Raw genomic sequence first — 19,235 nt, 5'->3', positions numbered from 1 at the left:
TGGACAAAACATTATTCCCATTTAGTTGTGGGTTTGGGAATGGTGGTGCCCATCAGCAAAAACCCTAGTGGGAAAAGATGAGAAACCTCAATAATCTATAAGGGAAAAGATAACAAGTTGCAAGAATTTCTTCCCTTCCTCAGATTTCTCACGGAGTCAGCAAGATTGGGTTCAGCTGCTGCAATTCACGGTCTGGTACATCAACCAACATCCACTTTGGCTGACATTAACACACCAGCATCTGTGAACTGCAGTGCTGGAGGAACTGGTTCATGTCCACTTCTGTGACCCAGGTGTGGGGAGGCAACCATAAGCAGAAAGATGGGGCAGGCATCCCCAGTGCTATCATTTTAAAATATCTTGTCATTTATTTTAGTATGAGGTGCTTGTAATTCTAGAACTGAAAAAGAACACCCGAGGTCAAAGTAGGACTGAAAAGAAGAAAAGGACATTAAGAAGGAATAAAAGATTAAGTTTCCGGCTTCAGAGTAAGCTTTATGTTTTACTCTAAATAAAATAGAACTAGTTAAATGAGTTAAGCTGTTACTTTGTCCCAGCTGGCTTGTCTGTAAGATTCTGAAATAAGATTTACTTTAGAAAGGTGAGACTATATATAACTTGCTGTGGTTAGCTAGGCCATGCTCTATGGCTCCTCTTTACATATTCTCCTAATGCTGTGATCATCTCTTTAAAGAAGCAGGCAGAGCTGACTTCCATGCTGTGCTGATGGTTGCAGTTGCAGGCTTCTTAGCACTCACAGGAGACTCATGTTCCATCATGGTGTTAAAAACAATTCAAGCTTGCCCGGTGAAGTATTTTAGGATCACAAGATGTTTTATTTCCTTATGTGGCAAGAAACTTCAGAAAGTAAATAGAGTGCTGATCACCTAAGTTAGTTGAAATATTCATCCTTTATATATGCATTTTGTATGCACATATAAAACATAAGCAACATACATGTGTAAAATATTAAAAATCACAAATACTATTATAAGTAAAAGGTTTCCTGCACTGGTAATCACATGCTCATTTAAAAAAGGTGAAAAAAGTGCTTTGATTAGTGAGCACAAATTATTTATTCCAGAAGGACTTCTAAGCATTTTTTTTCATTAATAGGAATCACTAGAATATCATAAGGTCCTTTCCAACCCTATCTATTCTGTGATTCTGTGATTTCTTCTGGAAGCATTTCTATGTGGTTAGGCAAGCAAAAGGTCTTAGTTGCTAATATCATTTTATTAGGACACCCCTCCCATCCCCTTCCTCAGGGTAGACTAAATCTCCATGTTTCCACTAGGGAAGCACAGGCATCCATGGCCAGCTGCTGGCAATGCGGGGCTTGTCCTCCTCCACCTGAGGTGCCACAGCAGGGCTTGGGGGGGCATCATCTGCTCTGTCACCTAAGGTGCTCCTTAGTCATTAGGAATACAGCTCTACATAAAATGTGCAAAGGGCTAGATACGCTGAAGTGAGAGCTAGGAAGACTCAGAGTATTCAGCAAAACACAGAGAGGTGACAGGGTGTTTCTCTTGTCAGTATGATACCTGATTCAGTAAACATTAAAGTTCACAGAAATAACAAGCAAAGCGTGTACTTATTCTTGAAAGAATGGTTAATACAGATATACAAAATGATCATATGCCTTCAGCCAGGAAACGAAAATTCAGTGTTTCTACAGATGAAAAATAATAATACTGTAATGTTTTGACAGCATTTTGGATTGTACATGTAGTTCACAAGGGTGTTTTTTTCTCTATATATTTGATGTGGAAGCCCATCAGATTCTCAGTGTTTTTCTTTCTCCAAGCAAATGGAATGTGACTTAAATTTACTGTTAGTAATACAAAAAGACTCACCAAAATAACTTTTTCTCATTCTGTTCCTACATAGGTAATGAATGTGAAAACAAGCTCACAGTTGCAGTCCTTTGTGTAGCCTTTTCACTGCTTCATACACTGCTTTATGATATAGTTAATACTAATATTTGTTCATTTAGAGTAGATATTCCTTCTTCTGTCTGTACCATTTCAAAACAATGTTTTGCTGTATGAGGGACTAGCATCAATGTTTTTATATAAAAACTTGAAAATAATTAATTGAGCCTGTATTTACTGCCCAAAATCTGTCAGTTTCTTTTATGTATTTGAAAAGATAAACATGTTCATCAAAAATTGATTTTAGTGTTTGTCTGGTTATCACCCAATGGTATTTCAGACCTTATCTGTTGTTTGATAACTTGCCAGTCTTCAAGTACAATTGTTTCTCAGATGAGTCTCCTGGGACAGTTCTGAGTCTTAAGGTGCTCTCTTAGTTCCAGTCATATTAATAAACAAAAGCTTTTTCTCCAAGTATGCTAGCACATTCTCTATAAACTGAAGACAAAGTGCCTGATGGCTCAAACATGATTGAAGAAGTATCAGATCACCTCTTAAACACTGACAGTCTTGGGTCATCAACCACCTTTCTAGAAAGCCTGTTCTAGTGTTTGAACACCCTCTTGGTAAATAAATGTTTCCTAATGTCCAGTCTAAGTTTCTCCTAGTGCAGCTTTGAACATAATCTTAGGAGATAATAAACTGCTAAAGTGTTGTATCATAGATTTAATATTTAATTATAGTCAACAAAGATAATTTATTTCCATCCAAGAAATTACTCTTAGGAAAGAGTTAATTATGTCTATGGTTTCAGTAACACATATGAGATATATTAGCTATTTTTGTCCTTACTTTTAGTATCATTAGTCAGCATAATGCATAATGAACAATTTTGGGCCAACCAGGAGCACTGTCATTCACATCAACTTTATAAACATGATCATGTATGTAATTGGCCATCATAGTCTTTCATACAAGAAATGCTTTGAAGAACAAAAAGGATGATGTTTACAGAACAATTTAACTCCCTTTGCAGTCCTCCAAAATATTTTGATTGACACTCAAATGCTACAATTCTCAGTCAGAATGACCTTCAGAATCAAACACTCTAGCTTAGTCATTTTTCCCTGTGGAAAGTGTGCAGAAAATAATTACAGTTATAAACACTTGTAATACGAAATATATAATTGCCACTTCTCAGTTTATAAGTGACTGTACAAGGAAAGGTGTAGTACAGAGTAATAGAGTAGACAATAACTGCTTAGTGGCACCCCCTGTAAACAACTGTAAGCACAATAGACTTTGTTTCCTAATCAATTGCACCTTTTTATATCTGTAAAACTGCTGATTTATTTTAAACAGCTTTTGATAGTATTGATAGAAATGAAGTAAGAAAGAAGCCTACTCACTCTTCACAAATGTTAACATGCATGATGAAACACATTAGCTTGCATGACAATTAAGTAGAGAATAACTTGTCAAGACTATTTTTCTGGTGTTTTCTTGGACTATGTTATTCAGCCAAAGCTAAGCAACAGGCATTATCTTGTTCTCTATTTAAAGTCTGTGTGCCATAAGGTTCTGCATGATCTCTTAAGTTCTTCAGAGCTTGCTGATACATTTCTTCACAATTTACCCTATTTACACCATATCAAACCACATCAAACCTGAAGAAGACAGCTTGTCCTTTACACTGTTTATGTTTTCCTGGTGTGTTTATCACTTTCATGATACCTCTTCCTTCAAAGATCATATAAAATCCAACTCAGATCTGAAACACTCAGTTGTCCTCTGTGAAGCTAAACAAAATCCAGAAGGAATGATCTAGCAAACCAAATCTACCTCCAGCCAGTTTTGCCAACCCTTACTTACTTCTCTTTTTGCAAAATGAGAGATGTAAACAATGTTCTGTAAATTAATATTAAACAGTAAATGTATTCCACCTTCTGAAAACTATAAAGGCTTAAAAAGTTTTCATACCAGTTTAAGCTTTCTTTTCCTTCTTACCCACCCCTCACCACTCCCCGCCCCCGAAATATGCAGATGTGTTGTGCTCCTAAACAAGGCTAATAGGTACTAAAAAGAGTGAGGAATGCTCTGATCTGTGTTAGTGGAATGCTATGAAAACCAAGCTGTAACATGCATGTTGACATACAAGTGCTAGTAGTGATTTATTAACACGATTTCCACACACTTAAGTACTCCATTCAACCCACATCAACACCTACAAATACAAAATACACTTTCAATTTTACTACTAGAAAATTTGTATCTATGGGAATGAATTCTAGTCAGAGTAACAACAGTAAGTTTGACTTCAACATTATTCAGCAATACATGCAGTTTTTAAAGAAAGAATTCCATCTGTGTGAGTTGTGTCAAAAATATACTGCTTCTGCATAAAAATACTTAGCTTCAAAAACATGGAGATGAAGAATTGCTAAGTAAGGAACAAGTATTCAAAATAGGCTCTAAGTTTTTGAGGTTTACAAGCGTAACTGCATCTAACTACTGAAGATAAGCAAACTATAGGAACAACAAATTTATTATCATTATTCTGATAACCCTGATGTATAAACAGAAGCACTATTTTTGAGACATAGAATCCATTTTTCTGACCTCCTAATCTCTGATAAGGCTTATTTCATTCTGTTTGTAAGATGCTTACAAAAGAACTACAAGGTTGATCAAAGGCCTGAGAAACTTGGCCTATGATAGCAACTTGAAAGAACTTGTATCTCTTATTCTAAAGAAGAGGAGTCACACAGAAGGCATCATAACTTGTTCAAAGCTTCTACAGCAAGAAGAAAGTAGAAGAGGAAGGCAATTTCAAGACAAGTGAAACTGTGGAAGGATCTATGGGAGGATTTCTATATAGAAGTTGGGTGGTCTGAGGCAAAACAGAGGAAGACCCTTTTCCATGCCATTTATTAACATCTCTGAGCCCCACAACACAAAGTACGTATACAAAGTATGCCTGCCTACATTTTCTTTCCTTACCTTCACCTTCCTGAACTATCTTTCCCATTCCTCACTATCTTCCAGTGAGGTATTGCTTTCCCAAAGTACCACTGGCCCCCCTTGACACAGAAACAGCTTTGTACTGCTGGTCTCCTTACATTCCCACATGCTTTGTTCAGCCACCCTTATCCCCAAAATTAAGCATGTATTTCCAAAGAAAGATCCTTGAATAGGGCCAATGCCCTCAAGGATTTCTCTATGCCTTGTGAATGCCCTCAAGGATTTCATGACTGCCACATAGTAAAGTTCTGTATTACTTACAGGATACCACAACTTGCAACTCTGTTTTTGGGGAAGCTTAAAGTATTGTGGAAACACTAACTACTTGAGTACTTGCAATGGATTTTTAAATACTATTTAATGGTCTGTTTAGCTTTCAAGGTGAAAGACAGACGCTGGGAAGTGGTGTGTCTTTCCACACTTGTTCAATTGCAGAAGAAATCAGTGTCAGGAGAGAGAATAAATATGGGACCTCCTGGGCCTTGAGCTTCAACCTCTAAAGTCATAAGAGTAAATTCATCTCTCTAGGAAAAAAACCTAGCATTTTATTATTTGGTAGACTTATATTCAGTCTATACCTTTCCACATCTGAAAACCAAACTGAAATGCATATAAAAAAAGACTTTCCCCTATATTTGGTCTGGTTGATTTCAGCGTTAACTGTCTCATTTCTGCCTATATTTAGACTGACTGTTCATAATGAGTTATTTTCTCCTTACTGAAAAACAGTTTCACTTGTTATTTTGTGAATTTATCATCCATTTTTTAAACACCCAAAATCAGGCTTCAGATTCCTCTGATATCAGATACTTGTTAAACTGCAACTTATCCACACAGTTTCTGAGGTCCACAAACTTAAAGTACTATTTCACTTATTGTGACGATGTTTTGTAAATTTTTGATTGTTTTTAACTAACCAGACATACTTGCTGGTTTACATAAAGTCTGAATGCATTTTGTTTGCTTCTTGAGAGATATATTGTGGCCAGAAAACAAAAATATGAGAAATACAGCTGGTGGTTTTGTCTCTGGTTTTGTTTCTTTGTGTGTTTAGTGGATGCAAGAATGGATATTAATCCACATTTTTAATAAAGCACACATTGTGATTATGACTGCAACTTTCTGTACTTTAAGTTTGTATTGCTGCACAAAATGAAATCTCCCCTGACAAAAGTATTTAATTTGATAGTGTTATTGTTTATAGAGAAAATGATTACTTCTTTTCTTGCAAAAGGAAAAGTTAAAAACTGAAAGAAATGCAATACTGAATATGATGGACAGGAGATGGCATTTCATTAAACCTTTGATACATTAGTTATTGCATACAGTGATGATACTGAGACAACAAAACCCTGTTGTTGATGTAATTCACTATACTGGAAAGTACCTTGCAGGGATCTTTTGTCTTCTATTGGACATAGAAATTATCCCTTCCCAAAGTAAAATTAGTATTATTAGGGCCATATTCCATAAGCTAACTCACATCCAAGCTTTTTAAAATCAGAAACATAAAAAGAAGAAATTCTTTGTAAAAAGCCACATTACTTTCCCTTTTTAAGATTTTCTGGATTGCCTTGTCAGTTGTCTTTATTTGTGTTTATTCCTCTTTCCATGAATTCTTGTATAAAATGTAGAGACTTAGAGAAGTACAAACAACCAAAATTATTTCTTGTTTTGAAGAAGATAAAAAATATCACCCTGTAACTACAAAATATTTATTCCTATTAGAAGATGCTAAAATAAAAAATGCTACTATTCCATGGGATTTACAGCTGACAGGATTCCTTTGCTATGTCCACCTTCATTCATAGACTTTTTCTTAAGTTCCCACATCAAAAAGAAAAAAACCCTATGCTGTTGCACATAAGGTGTAATAGTTCCACAAGAGAAGTTGCAGTCAAATGGTAACAGAAAGGGCAATATGTGAAATCTTATACTGCAACCCATCTGTTTCTCAGAAGGGGAAGTATTTGAGGGTGAGGCTGCATCCATATATTTACACCATCAAAGCTCTTCCCTTGTTGTTGAAAGTAACCTTCCAAAAACACATCTGTGTCTAGTTCCTATCAAAACAAAGTGGCTAATGCCTGATAACATCCTCTCATTCTTTTATGGATCCAGGCCAATTGTTATTGAAGTCACCAGAAAGAATCCTTTTGACTTGAACAAGAAGTTAAATTGGGCTTTCTTGGGTTTGTGGTATAGCCTTGGGCAAGACACAAACCCTCTGTCCCAGTTAATATATCTGCATGCTACCTTCCAATATTATAGCAGGCCACGTTAATACTCCATTTGGAGTGCACTCTTCTTTTATGCTGCATTTCAAGCAGTTCAAAGCAAAGTCTTATTTTAGATACCTATATATAATTATAAAACTGAGATCATCAGATGTTAGAAGCAGATAAAATCTGTAGGGTACACAAGGATATTACGGAGTTGTTGGTTTTTTTTTCTCCCTATAAGGTAATTAACTTTCTGTTTACTATATTATCTGGAAAATGGACAGCATAAGATAGGGACTGGCTGACAATAATAATAATTTACATGTTTTCCCTTATAATAGCTTTAAAGTTATGATACACAAATGCCATAATACTGCATTACATGATTTTTTTTAGAAAGTGAAAGTAAGGAACTATGAATTCTACTCCTGACATGAGAAAAAATATATTTCATAAACCTAAAGCCTTTTCTTATGGCATATATACAGGCTTAGGAAGGAAAGATTCTATTTCTGAGCAAATTTCTAGGAAAATTAAGTAATAAAATTTATATATGCCATTTTTTCACTTTAACTGAAACATGGCTTGAAGGACAAATAAAGAATTGGGACAATACTTGCTTACAAATCTAATTTGAAGATATATCTTATAAAAATCAGATCAATCATAGAATCAGCCTTGCTGAGCAAAAAGTATTTTTTATAACCAGCAGAGATTTGGCCAATAGTTGATAGATATGTCTCATCCTAAACTAGATTCCTGCTTTTGGACAGATTCAGATTGCCCTATGTGGCATCAATTGCATTTACTCTATTTCCACTGAGTACAGATGGTAACTAGGCAACCCTAGATTATCTGTGTGACTAGCTCAGATGTAGACATCTGCACCACAGACACCAAAAAGTTAGATAAATGAATATTGGCCTTTGTGTTACTGTGAACAAGGTTTCTGTAAAATTTATTTGTATGTTAAACAGATCTAATAGAAAAGTCTGAGCAAAGCATAGTTTAAAATAGTCATTAAGTTACTTTCTTGCAATAGGAAAGACCTTGGGACAAATCTTTATTCTTAATTATTCAAACCAAAGACTGAAATCAGTACATTTTACATCCTATCAAAGTCTCATACTAAGGGGTTATCACAGTTACTATTCTGATGTGAATGGCATTTAAAACTTTGGAAGATCCCCGCTTTATTCTAGTGCAATACAGGACTCATTTGAAAATCTCTACTAGTTCTAAGGGATGTAAAAACTCTCTTTTGCTCATTTCAATTCCATACCTTTTTTTTGCTACAGTCTGTGCCTCCAAGGCATATTTGAACATCTAACCTTTTTGATCCATCTGGTGGACTATATACACAAAGAGCAAGTAATTAAAAGGGGAGTTGATTTACTTTAATTTACACATTCACATAGGTTTTACTATCTGCTTAACATGGCACACCCTTACCCTGTCCCTTGACACACTAATTAAACCAACCTTAGATTGCCTTAGAATTTTTTAGCCTTAGACTATGAAGGCTAAATTCAGAGATGATCTATCAGATGAACAGGAATCCAGTGTGAATCTAAGGTGGTTTACATGCTTAACAAATTAGATAAACTTAGATTACCGCTAGAGTAATTTCATTTTACAAGTACAGTTACCTTAAATTTACATAAAACTTAATTCCTGAAGGTGGCAGCATCATGACCAAATCTATATAGAACCTTCAATGCATGCAAAAATACCAGAACATAACCATGCAATTATAAGTGTTGATTTAGCAGTAGTGCCACATAGGACCTTTTAACATGTATAACTGAGAGTACACTCTATGCTAGGAATAGATTCGAGGTATGCAGAAATGCTGAATTTTAAACATTTTTTGATTGATTCTTTGTTTCACAAAGGTCATTTTACATAACACAGGGACTATAAAAGGAGTCACATCATAGATATTTTTTCTGTCCACTTTAAAGCCTTTTTCATAATGTAAAGTTCTTATTTGTCCACAAGTAATTTTTTTCTCTACTTTATTCTTTGTAGTAACTAGCTATATCTGTGTAGGTTAGCTGGTTGCAGAAAAAGCAGAAGATAAGGGTTTCCCCCACCCATATCCCTGTGAATACAGAGGCATGAATCACTCGTTTTTATATAAGCACTTTTTTTTAAACTGCCTTTGGAAGCATGCACTTGAGATCGTACTGAAATTGGGGGGGTGGGGGTGGGAGAGAGAGTTTTATTAAGATTAAAGATTATGGAATAAACTTTGTATTTACCTAGGCTGAAATAAGAAAAAAAAGCAGTTGAGATGTACAGGTCACTATTGCAATGTCCCTGGGACAGATGGAGTGAATCTCACTCTGACCCCAAAGGAACACATGCTTTACTCCATTCCCATCTCCTTGGAAAATACAAGCTTTTCAGAGAGGGCAAGTCCAGCCTTTCACACGTGGGTAAGCAGGGTGAACCACCCCATGCAGGCTGGCATAGGTATGGGAACAAAAAACAGTATGTGGGCACATTCCCCTGTGCTTCCTCCTGGAAAAAAAGAATTTGCATCATTCCTTACTAATAACTATACCTAAATGTTGCAAACTAGCCCTTAGTTCTTCCTAGCCACTTTCTGGCATGCACAGCACATTTTCCGGTCCAACAGGACTCTCTCCCCACTGTAGTGAAGGCCTCTTGTTGTCAGGTTCTTGGAGATAAAACATACAGACCAATGTTTTGTGTCTGGGTCTCATTTAGCTGGTGAGACTGGCCTGGGTTCCCTGCACCTCTCCCAGCATGCTGCTGTCTCACAGGTGCTCAGTAACCAGCCAGTTCCATAAAGCACATGCTATTTAATTAGAAAAAGCATTTAGGAGAAAATGTGCCTTAAAAATGTTGAAATAGCATGAATAATACTTAGCTTACCTGCTTTCTACATCCTTTTTTCCACATCGAAATCCTTTAGAGGTTTTTTCATCTGTCTTGCTCAGTCTTATATCTGTCAGTAATGAGATGGGTAAAATGCTTTTTCTCTCATGTCAGAACCGAGATTCTCTGAAATTTCAGATTCTTTGTCTTCTAACGCTTCCTAAACCTGACCAAACTAGTCAGCTAATCCCACAGGGCAATCCTTCAAAAGGCTTTTTCTCTGCTTTAGTATTGCAATTTACCCTCATTATTTTTAGTTCCTACAGCAAGCATTCCTTGCATTAACAGATAAGCCAGGAAGACTTTATCTAACAGCTCTGTAAAAATGTGTATATGACCTCAGTAAAGTCAGGATAGCTGCTACTGAATATTCTGTGCTGCTTTAACATTTGCAGTATCAGCACAGATGAAATGACACCGGTGCTGACAGCCTGTTATTTGTGTTTGGGGGTTCCTGATGGAGCTTCTTTAGAATTTCACTCCAAAAAAATGTTTATCAGTCAAAGACCCATTGCATTACTTTTTGCCCCAGCTCTGCCAAAGCAGAATTAGCTCATCTCTTATGCGGTTGCACGTTTGTCATTATTATAGCTGTGTTTTTGTTTTCACCTGGTCCACTTTGCCCTCCAGATGTGCTTGTAGACTGAGACATGAAGACAACATGTCAGAGTGTATCACAAAGCAAGCTGGAATACCTGAGTGGTATTACTTCAGCCAACGAGAAGTATTACTGACCTGCCAGTTTGAGTAAGCAGCAGAATAAAAAAATAATTAGTACAAGGAGAAAAAAGAATATAACATAGTGTAAAAGTTAAACTGAGCGGAAATGAGGCCTGCGACTTCCTTGTTTCTGAAGTAAACTTAGACTCATGGAAGAGCCATGAGTGTAACAGGATGTATAAGCTGGATTGTGCCCACACATGGTAGGGTCAACCACTAAAACAAAGTTCTTCCTGTGCTTAGTGATCTAATACATATAAACAGATACTTTCAATTCCTAAATATTTCCTCTTATTAACTTAGACCAAGGTGCACTGCGTAGGTATTTAGGTATTCTAAAGCACGTTTGTGCTTTTGCTTTTATGGACTTTACTCAGAGAATGCCTCCAAATGAAGTGTTTCAAATGTATCTGCATCTTTGGTTCTTAAATAGATATCAAGCTTTCATGGGAACCGAGAGCTTCAGAAAATGGCTTTCAAATCAGGATGACTTGGCCTGGGAGTTTACATTGGCTTCTGTCCAAGCAGAAAGATCCAAAAGAGCCAATTACACCTCCACACCCAGTTAGAAAGTCTGCGGGTATTAAGTTGTTTGTTAAGGAGAGTCATTGCGTTAGTAATTTTACCTGTGCTTGTTCTTTGTGGAAAGCAACAGGCTCTTCCAGATAGTTTCAAAACACGGCAGGGCAAAACTTGATCTTATTAAAACTAAGTTTCTACACGAACTGTTGTTTCTTGTTTCGCAGGTTTCCTCTGCTCTTCTCAGCCAAAATTATTGCTCATGTATCTTTCCCTGTGAAATATTTTTTTACAAACATTTATCTCAGAAACTACATTAAAATCCTTCATTTTGTGGAAAACAAGCAAAATCACAATGTTCACAGCGGACTCCTTTGCCTCATGGGCCTGTCTTCTTATCCTTGTTTACTCATATTTCTCCCAGTAGCAGGAAAAACTGCAACACTTGTAGAAAGGTTCTGCTACCTTTTTTTTTTTTTTATTTAAAACAAAATATGCTTACACAAGATCAGCAAATTAAATAAACGCTTTGTAAGCTTCCTTAGACTTCTGAACAGAACATTTAAGAGTTACTTAAAGCTGTAGCTCAATTATGATAAATGAATACCTTATTATAGAAGCCTGGTCAGTAATATTTATTTTTCTGAACAGAATTGGCTTCAGAAAGCAAGGGTGACTAAATGATTACAGCAATAATCATTTGTTTCACTTGGCCCTTTGCTGTTGTACTTGGAAATTGCTCTTGGAGCTCCAAAATGAGTGCAAAGGTCTCTAGCTGTTGTCTTTCCTCTGTAACATCAACAAAACATCCTAGCTAGTTTCAATGAAGTGCAAGGCTTACTGCAGTTCATGGTGGTGTAACTGAAGGTAGAGTTTAGTTCAAAGGCTGGCATACGTGTAACCTTCAAGCCCAGCTTGTTCCTCCAGCTCTGTGGGACTCCTCATATAAGGAGGGAAAGGAAGATTGCTCTCTGCAGAGGGAAACATTGCTTTAATTCTTACCTCATTAAACCACAATGTAACCCAAAGGAAATCTCCTATGCAGGTGCCTACAGTCCCTAGCAAAGCTCGGACTGGAGTCCTAACAGAGGACTCCAGTCAAAGTGTTGCCCTCAATCACGTGTATATCTTTAGGGTGTCTACAGACTACTGGCATAACCTTATGAGAAATGTAGCTGTGGCAACAGGACATGCAGGAATTGCAGGCACAACTCTGAATCTTCCTTTGCGTTGCATACCACTGTGAAATTATTGTGCAGACTCCCATCCCCTCACTGAGGAGCTCCACTGTTCCTCAGGCTCAGTGACTAGTGCTGATACTGGTTAGGGTGGTTTGTATTATGCCAGCTCTCAGAGGTGATTCATCCTTCTCATGCTCATGTCTCCAAGCATGCTCAAAATCAGCATATTTCAACTCACATTTGGTTTCTAGGCCAAAAAAGGTTCAGCTGACATTGCTGTGGATGTATGGTTGATTTCCAAGTTTAAGAGGCACGAATGCATCCTTGTTAGCTGACTTTGTAATCTGCAAATGACAAGATAGTTTTTTCTTTTGCTTTCTTATACCTCTGTGGAATTTCTTGTAAATTCAGCTGCAGCATAGACATGGAGCTTGTTTTGCAAGCTATGCAGAAGTGGGTTGGTAACGTATCTAAACAGAGCATAACCCCCGAGGCTTCTTCTCAAGCCAGCTGTCAAAACTTTGAAACTATCACATGTTTAAGGCCCTGAAAAGACTGTGGAGCTTGAGGCTGGTGGAATGTGTGGTATTTGTCTCAGGAGGTTTACATGTCCTGCTTGACATATACGCTGCAAAGGTGTAAGAGTCTCTGCAGATATGGAAGCTGCTTGAAAGCTTTAGTTCATTGAATCATAGAATAGTTAGGGTTGGAAAGGACCTTAAGATCATCTAGTTCCAATCCCCCTGCCATGGGCAGGGACACCTCACACTGAAGCATGCCACAAGCCAACCGTATCCTGGGCTGCACCAATAAGAGCATGACCATCAGGTCGTGAGACCTCACTTGGAGTAAGTATTGTGTGCAGTTCTGGTGTCCTCAACATAAAAAGGACATGGAACTGTTGGAACAAGTCCAGAGGAGGGCCATGAGGATGATCAGGGACTGGAGCACCTCCCGTATGAAGACAAGCTGAGAAAGTTGGGTCTGTTCAGCCTGGAGAAGAGAAGGCTGCGTGGAGACCTCATAGCAGCCTTCCAGTATCTGAAGGGGGCCTACAGGGATGCTGGGGAGGGATTCTTCATTAGGGACTGTAGTGACAGTACAAGGGGTAACTGTTAAAACTTAAACAAGGGAGGTTTAGACTGGATATAAGGAAGAAATTCTTTACTGTTATGGTGGTGAGGTACTGGAATGGGCTGCCCAGGGAGGTTGTGAATTCTCCATCTCTGACAGTGTTCAAGGCCAGGTTGTTTTTAATTTATTCAAAATTGCAATGTGATGATGCAAGGTCACTGCAAAAGATGCTGAAGAATCCAATTAAATATCCAAAAGACAAAGGTTGTAGCTGGACCTGCAACCTGCCATGCAGTTCACTTACGTCAAACAACATTGTTTCTGTAGTTGCCACGCAGAATAACTTCTGTGAGTGGAAAAATACCTCTACTGTGTATTTCTTCAGAGCGACAGAAAGCCAACTCACTGTAGGTCTCTAGCTGATGTTCTGACTTGCTAAATGGCATCACCGTGTCCTCCCTCTGTAGTCACTGGGAGGAGATAAGTGTTTCCAGCAGTAATTGAGGTGTTGGATTCTCTGATTCATCTTCTGTAAGTGACTTCCTCTCCACTGACTGCAAAGGGAAACTGCGCTCCTATTTGACATACCCAGGTTAGGTGCATAAAGTTAAATGAACTAAAGATTCCTCCAGACTAGCCCGAAGAATTCCAGTGTATTTCTTCCTCTTTGTTTCCTTTTTTGGCCTGCAAAGCAAGGTACACAGAATCTGCATTTAAAACATATGCATTCCCTGCTGCATGTGAGAAAGGCATATACAGGGTGGGCAAGATATCCTTTTCTCACAGAAATAACAAAGGGGGTTCTAGTATTATTTTCCTTAAGTGCACTAAGACTTTAGCCCATAGATTTTGGAAACTGTTTGGAACCGCTCAGGTCCTTTCCTCTTTAGTCATAAACCTTATGCTCCTACAACTGGAGTTTCCAGCCTTACTGATAGTCCCAGTTTAAGGGGTAGAAGGAGACAAAAAAACTCCTCCTCCTCAGATATGCCTCTTGCCTTTCTGGGTACTTCCTTCTGGGACAAAGTAAGCTCTCTGAGTGAATTGCATGAGGAGGAAGGGAGAAGGGAGAGCAAAGCAGTATGTGGCCTGGTATGTGGGGGAATTATGGCAGCTAGAAAGGAAATGGCACAGAAGTGTTTGGATAGAGAGTCAAACACCCCTCATCAATTACTCTTACAATGACAACCAGTTACTTGGAGTTTTTGAATGTCTGTTGCCCACCTCTCTATCTTCTCTCCTCTTGAAGACTGCTGTCAGCAGTGTGTAATCAGCCATGTGTATATTCAAATCTAATTGCATAGTTCAGATGCAAAGCAAAGAAAAAGAGAGAGCTCTTGATTAAAAGATGGAGACTGTTTTTGTAAACAGAGACTGAGGAAAACATCTTGCAGCTCACAATGTGTTCTAGGAGGAAAAGCGAGTTATGACTGTTGCTGGTGTTATGACTTGTGACTGGGACCAAAGAGGTCCATAACTATTTTCAGATGCCATAAGTATGCTCAAGTGAAAGATTTTGGCATTAGAGGACTCTATGACTTCAGTAAACTAAACCATAGCAAGAGTCAGAATCTGAAATCTGTATGCTAGAGAGACACAAGCTGTAAATTTAACACCAGGTTTTCGGTTAGAAGTATAATAAATATTAAACAAATCAGCAGAGAAAGTGATGGAATCTAGGCTCTAAGTCAAGACCAGATATATTTCTGAATTATGTATTCTGTTTCTTATGCAAGTAAAATTATTGTAATGGTCCCCTCTAGCCTTAAAACATATGAACTGTTTCCTCTGGTGTAGCAACCTAATGCAGCAGACTGAAGGGAGAAGGAGTTTATTATAGCATCTGCTGCTGCTGTTTGTAAAACCACACCTCAAAGGAAAGGTTCTTGAGAGGAAATTGGTGCAGTAGGTTAATGAAAGGCAACAGTGACCAACAAAAAGGGAGGATTCATCTATACAGTACATGATAGTGTATAAGCACCATTTGCACCAGCAGGGGCAGGAGAAACAGGAGAACCATCTGGGAAATCCCAACTGAGGGTAAAAACCAGGATTTAGGAATGTTCTTCTATTGGTGCTGGTGGTCTGACCATTCTGTTTTGCTTGCTATGTCTGTGCAGAGACACTACCTTTCTTGATGGTAGCATCTTTCTTTTCCAGGAAAAAAAGTCAAGTGCAAATTCACATCACTGCTGCCATCATAAATTACTTATGTGCAGAGTCCTCAGACTTTTCAAGATGGTTTCCTCTGATTCAAAAATTGATTGAACCTGCACAGTATAACTTTTAAGACTGAGAATCAAATCTGAAGCAATTTGGAAAACTGTGAAATTTTTTATGACCTTTCCTCAAATCACTTCAATTTTATGATAAAGTCAGACTTGAAAATGTGACCTTTTTATTTCAGAAAATAAGAAACTTCAAGATCATCTGAACAGGTATAAATAAATCAGACGATATTTTCCAGCCATTTCCAGTGATCAACAGCAAAGAGCAGAAACAGTAGGAGATGGGTTTGGTAGAGATTTTTTTGAAGGACTGCCTTTTAATTCATGATACATCTTGACTTAATTTTAACAGGATTCTTAGGAAAACTGTTTCCACCCCTAATCTATGGATATGGTGTAAATTGAGCAAGCTGTAATCACTGAAGAGAATCACAGTCTGCTTTTTTGCTTTCTTAGCAATTTCCATACCAAACTACCCTCTGTGTCACTGTCTTTCTCAACAGTTTCCTAAATCCAGTTGTACCAGTAGAGTGAGGTTGATTTATTACCCTTCTTTTGGCTTTTTTGAAAACTGTTAGGAAAAAGACCATTAAGTTATTTTAGAAGGCCATGTATTTTACACATAGAGAGCCAATACCATCCATAACACATAAAGTTCTCCTATAAACTTATTATAGGTACCCAGTCCCATTATCCAAAATATTCAGCATCCTTTTATTTTAACAGTGGTTCCATTTTTTTTATTTCTCATAGATTCGTTACATTTCTGGTTTTGCCTGCTCTTCCTTTCAAGTCTGAAATATCTGAGCAATAGCTTAGAGGGTAAAAAAAAAGAATTTTTCAAGAAAAGATTCTGTTGTGCAACACACAGAAGTTTTCTTGCTTCCCCGCTGTTACTACCATTATTAATACCACTACTACTAATAAAAGACATTTATACCCCACTGTAGCTTTTATAAACACAACTAAAACCAAATTCTCTTTCCCAAACAGGCTTGCCACTAATTAGCAAAAAAGACACAGTTACAGTGAGATCATAGTCCAAAGCTGGGAGGGCAAAAAGAATGTATATGTATACATCTATATACATTGTTAGCACAGTGGTATATCCTTGCACAATTGCAGCGTCCTGTGCATTGCTTCCTGGAGCTGTGCTCTCCCAGTCAATCAAAAGTCAGTGCTTTGCTGAAGTTTGCTTAGGGTTCATGCACCTTCAGTGGATGAAGCATTCTGCTCCACCAGAGTTTGGCTTGTCAACTTGGATATAGAGTACAGAAACTGTTTATCAGTTTCCCAAGTGACTGGCAGTTCTTTTAGGTGTGTACTGTACTCAGTGCACTGTAGAGCCACACCTCTCCATTTTCACCACTCTCATTCCCTGTCTAATCACATGTGCACTGTCATACTCTTGAGAAACCAAGTGGATAACTTGCTAATACCATGACAACTCTCTTTTTTTTTCTTTTTTTGGGGGGTGGGTGTATTGCTGAGGCACCAGTTTTATATCTAACAATGACTAAGGCATTTTTAGTGTTTAATCTTTGCTGCTTCTGATAACATTCTTTATTCATCACAGTCCAAAAGGCATAAACAGCTGGTAATGATTTACTCTTTTCAGAACAAAACATTAGTGTGAAATCCAGTATTTGAAGATTTATCCCTGTTCTTAATACCTGTGTTTCTCTTGTTGGCTTCACTTTCGCACCCTTTGTGTATGAAGAAACCCAAATGTCTTAGAATCATAGAATCATAGGTTAGGTATCTTAGAGGCTTAAAGATGGCAACCTGTGGGTGAATGGCATGTAGGGGTTTTTAAATTTGCTACAAGAGACAGCTTTCTCTAAAGGTCAAAGTTCATTACATCCCTAGCTGAGTAATGTATGGAAGAGGGAGGTAAAGACTGTGAATTCAGCCAAATGGCGGACAATTTAATATTGTTTGAAGTTACACAGGTATTTCACCATCTTTTGGCAGATTCAAGGTGTTTATACATTCCCATTATATTCATTAGTGAATGTGTGGTCAAGCACATTTTCATATTTCATTGCCTATATTAGATATACGAAAGAATCAGAAATGGCACCTGGAATAACTTATGAATCTTCCATAGCAGCAAGAGAGCTGTCCTCAGGGAGGACACCAGAAGAGGAGGCTGGATGAGGGCTGAAGAGTTCTAGAGGATGAAGATCCCCTACTGCATGTGTCAGGGAAGGCACTACCTTGATGACAGGGTCTGCCTTGACAGAGACCCCTGAGACATCCCCCAAGATGCCACAGAGCTCAGCACCATCCCCTGCTAGTACATGCTACCACTGGGGGTATGGAGCAGTCACTAATAAAAATTGTAATTTTTAGATTTGTATGGCTCAGGTCTGAGCCATTTTAGCAAAACATCATGCAAACAAAATTAGAAAAACATACGTATTCTGGTTTAGAATAGTTTCCAAGAGGCATTTTTCCCTACATAAACCAGCAGAAGGGGAGAAATAACAACAAAAACAAGAAAACAGTCAACATGGAGTATACATATTTCTCTAAATTTTCTAGTATACCTGGAATGATTGCTCAAGTGATGTAAAGGAAGCACAACTTTAAAAATGTAACATGTCCTTCAGCTAACATAACAACATAGCAGGGCAAATGAGCACCTGGCATCAGTTTTTGCAGTCCCATGTGCCTCCCTTGTGCTCAGAGGTAGCCTGGCAGTCTTGTCATCACTGTGTTGGGAGATGCAACTGCTCTGGTGGGCAGGACCTAGGAAAACTGAGAGTAGACAACAGAGGGCAAGGAGTTTTAAGAGGTATAGTAAAAGATATATGAATTAAACTGGAGAGCGATAGGAACTGAAATTTTGCAGAGGGGCAATGCCTTTCTTTTGTGTTATGGTGACCAAACTAGAAAGTTAGCCTCTTGAGATTCAAGAATATGCAAAAACATGCTGATTTTGTGAGAAAGACCTGGAAAAAATGCAGAACTTTATGACAAACCTAAATCTCTATACTGCATATACAATTAATGGAAATTAATAGAACATAGCAAGTATTTTAAAAAAGAAGCTTCAATAAATGCCAAAGTAGGCATTTGCTTGCACAGAATCTCAGTTGTACATGTAATGCCAGTAATTGCTTCCTTCTAATTAGACTTGTAATAGGTACCCAACCCAGTCTAGATGTTCTTCAGCAACTTGTCTGAGATGTCCGTGAGCCAGATTGCAACAGAAGCTGACACAGGACTGATGGAGCAATGCACAGTGACGCTGTCTGTCACTAAGTGACCAGTGTAAGGGTCTGCCTCCTGTTCAGTTCACACACAATTTGGAATTCAGGCACAAGGAAATCCCACCTGTCTGACTAAGTGCCCACCCAAAAAAAGGCACCAGACTAAGAAGTGTAATGTTAGAAGCACAGTCACTTTAACTTTCTAAATGGTCAGAAAGAACCATTTCTGGAGGCTCATCTTTGAGTTGTGCTAAGCAGGTGACACTCTATT

General features: G+C 38.0%; 1 long non-coding RNA gene across 2 annotated transcripts in view; it reads right to left on the bottom strand.

Moving 5' to 3' along the window:
* LOC115947232 (uncharacterized) overlaps positions 1-19,235 on the bottom strand; it is a 76,205-nt gene that overhangs the window by 40,350 nt on the left and 16,620 nt on the right. Inside the window, exon 1 of one of the 2 annotated variants that reach the window (XR_004549544.1) lies at positions 10,022-10,137. The exons of the other annotated variant lie outside the window; for it this stretch is intronic. This is a non-coding gene — a long non-coding RNA (uncharacterized lncRNA). Of the gene's footprint in view, positions 1-10,021; positions 10,138-19,235 lie in introns of those variants that run through there. 2 annotated transcript variants of the gene reach the window in all.

Source organism: Melopsittacus undulatus, chromosome 1 (assembly GCF_012275295.1).
Source record: "Melopsittacus undulatus isolate bMelUnd1 chromosome 1, bMelUnd1.mat.Z, whole genome shotgun sequence".
Taxonomy (NCBI): domain Eukaryota; kingdom Metazoa; phylum Chordata; class Aves; order Psittaciformes; family Psittaculidae; genus Melopsittacus; species Melopsittacus undulatus.
The sequence above is the reverse complement of the archived record's forward strand: the minus strand, read 5'-3'. Positions and strand labels throughout refer to the sequence as shown.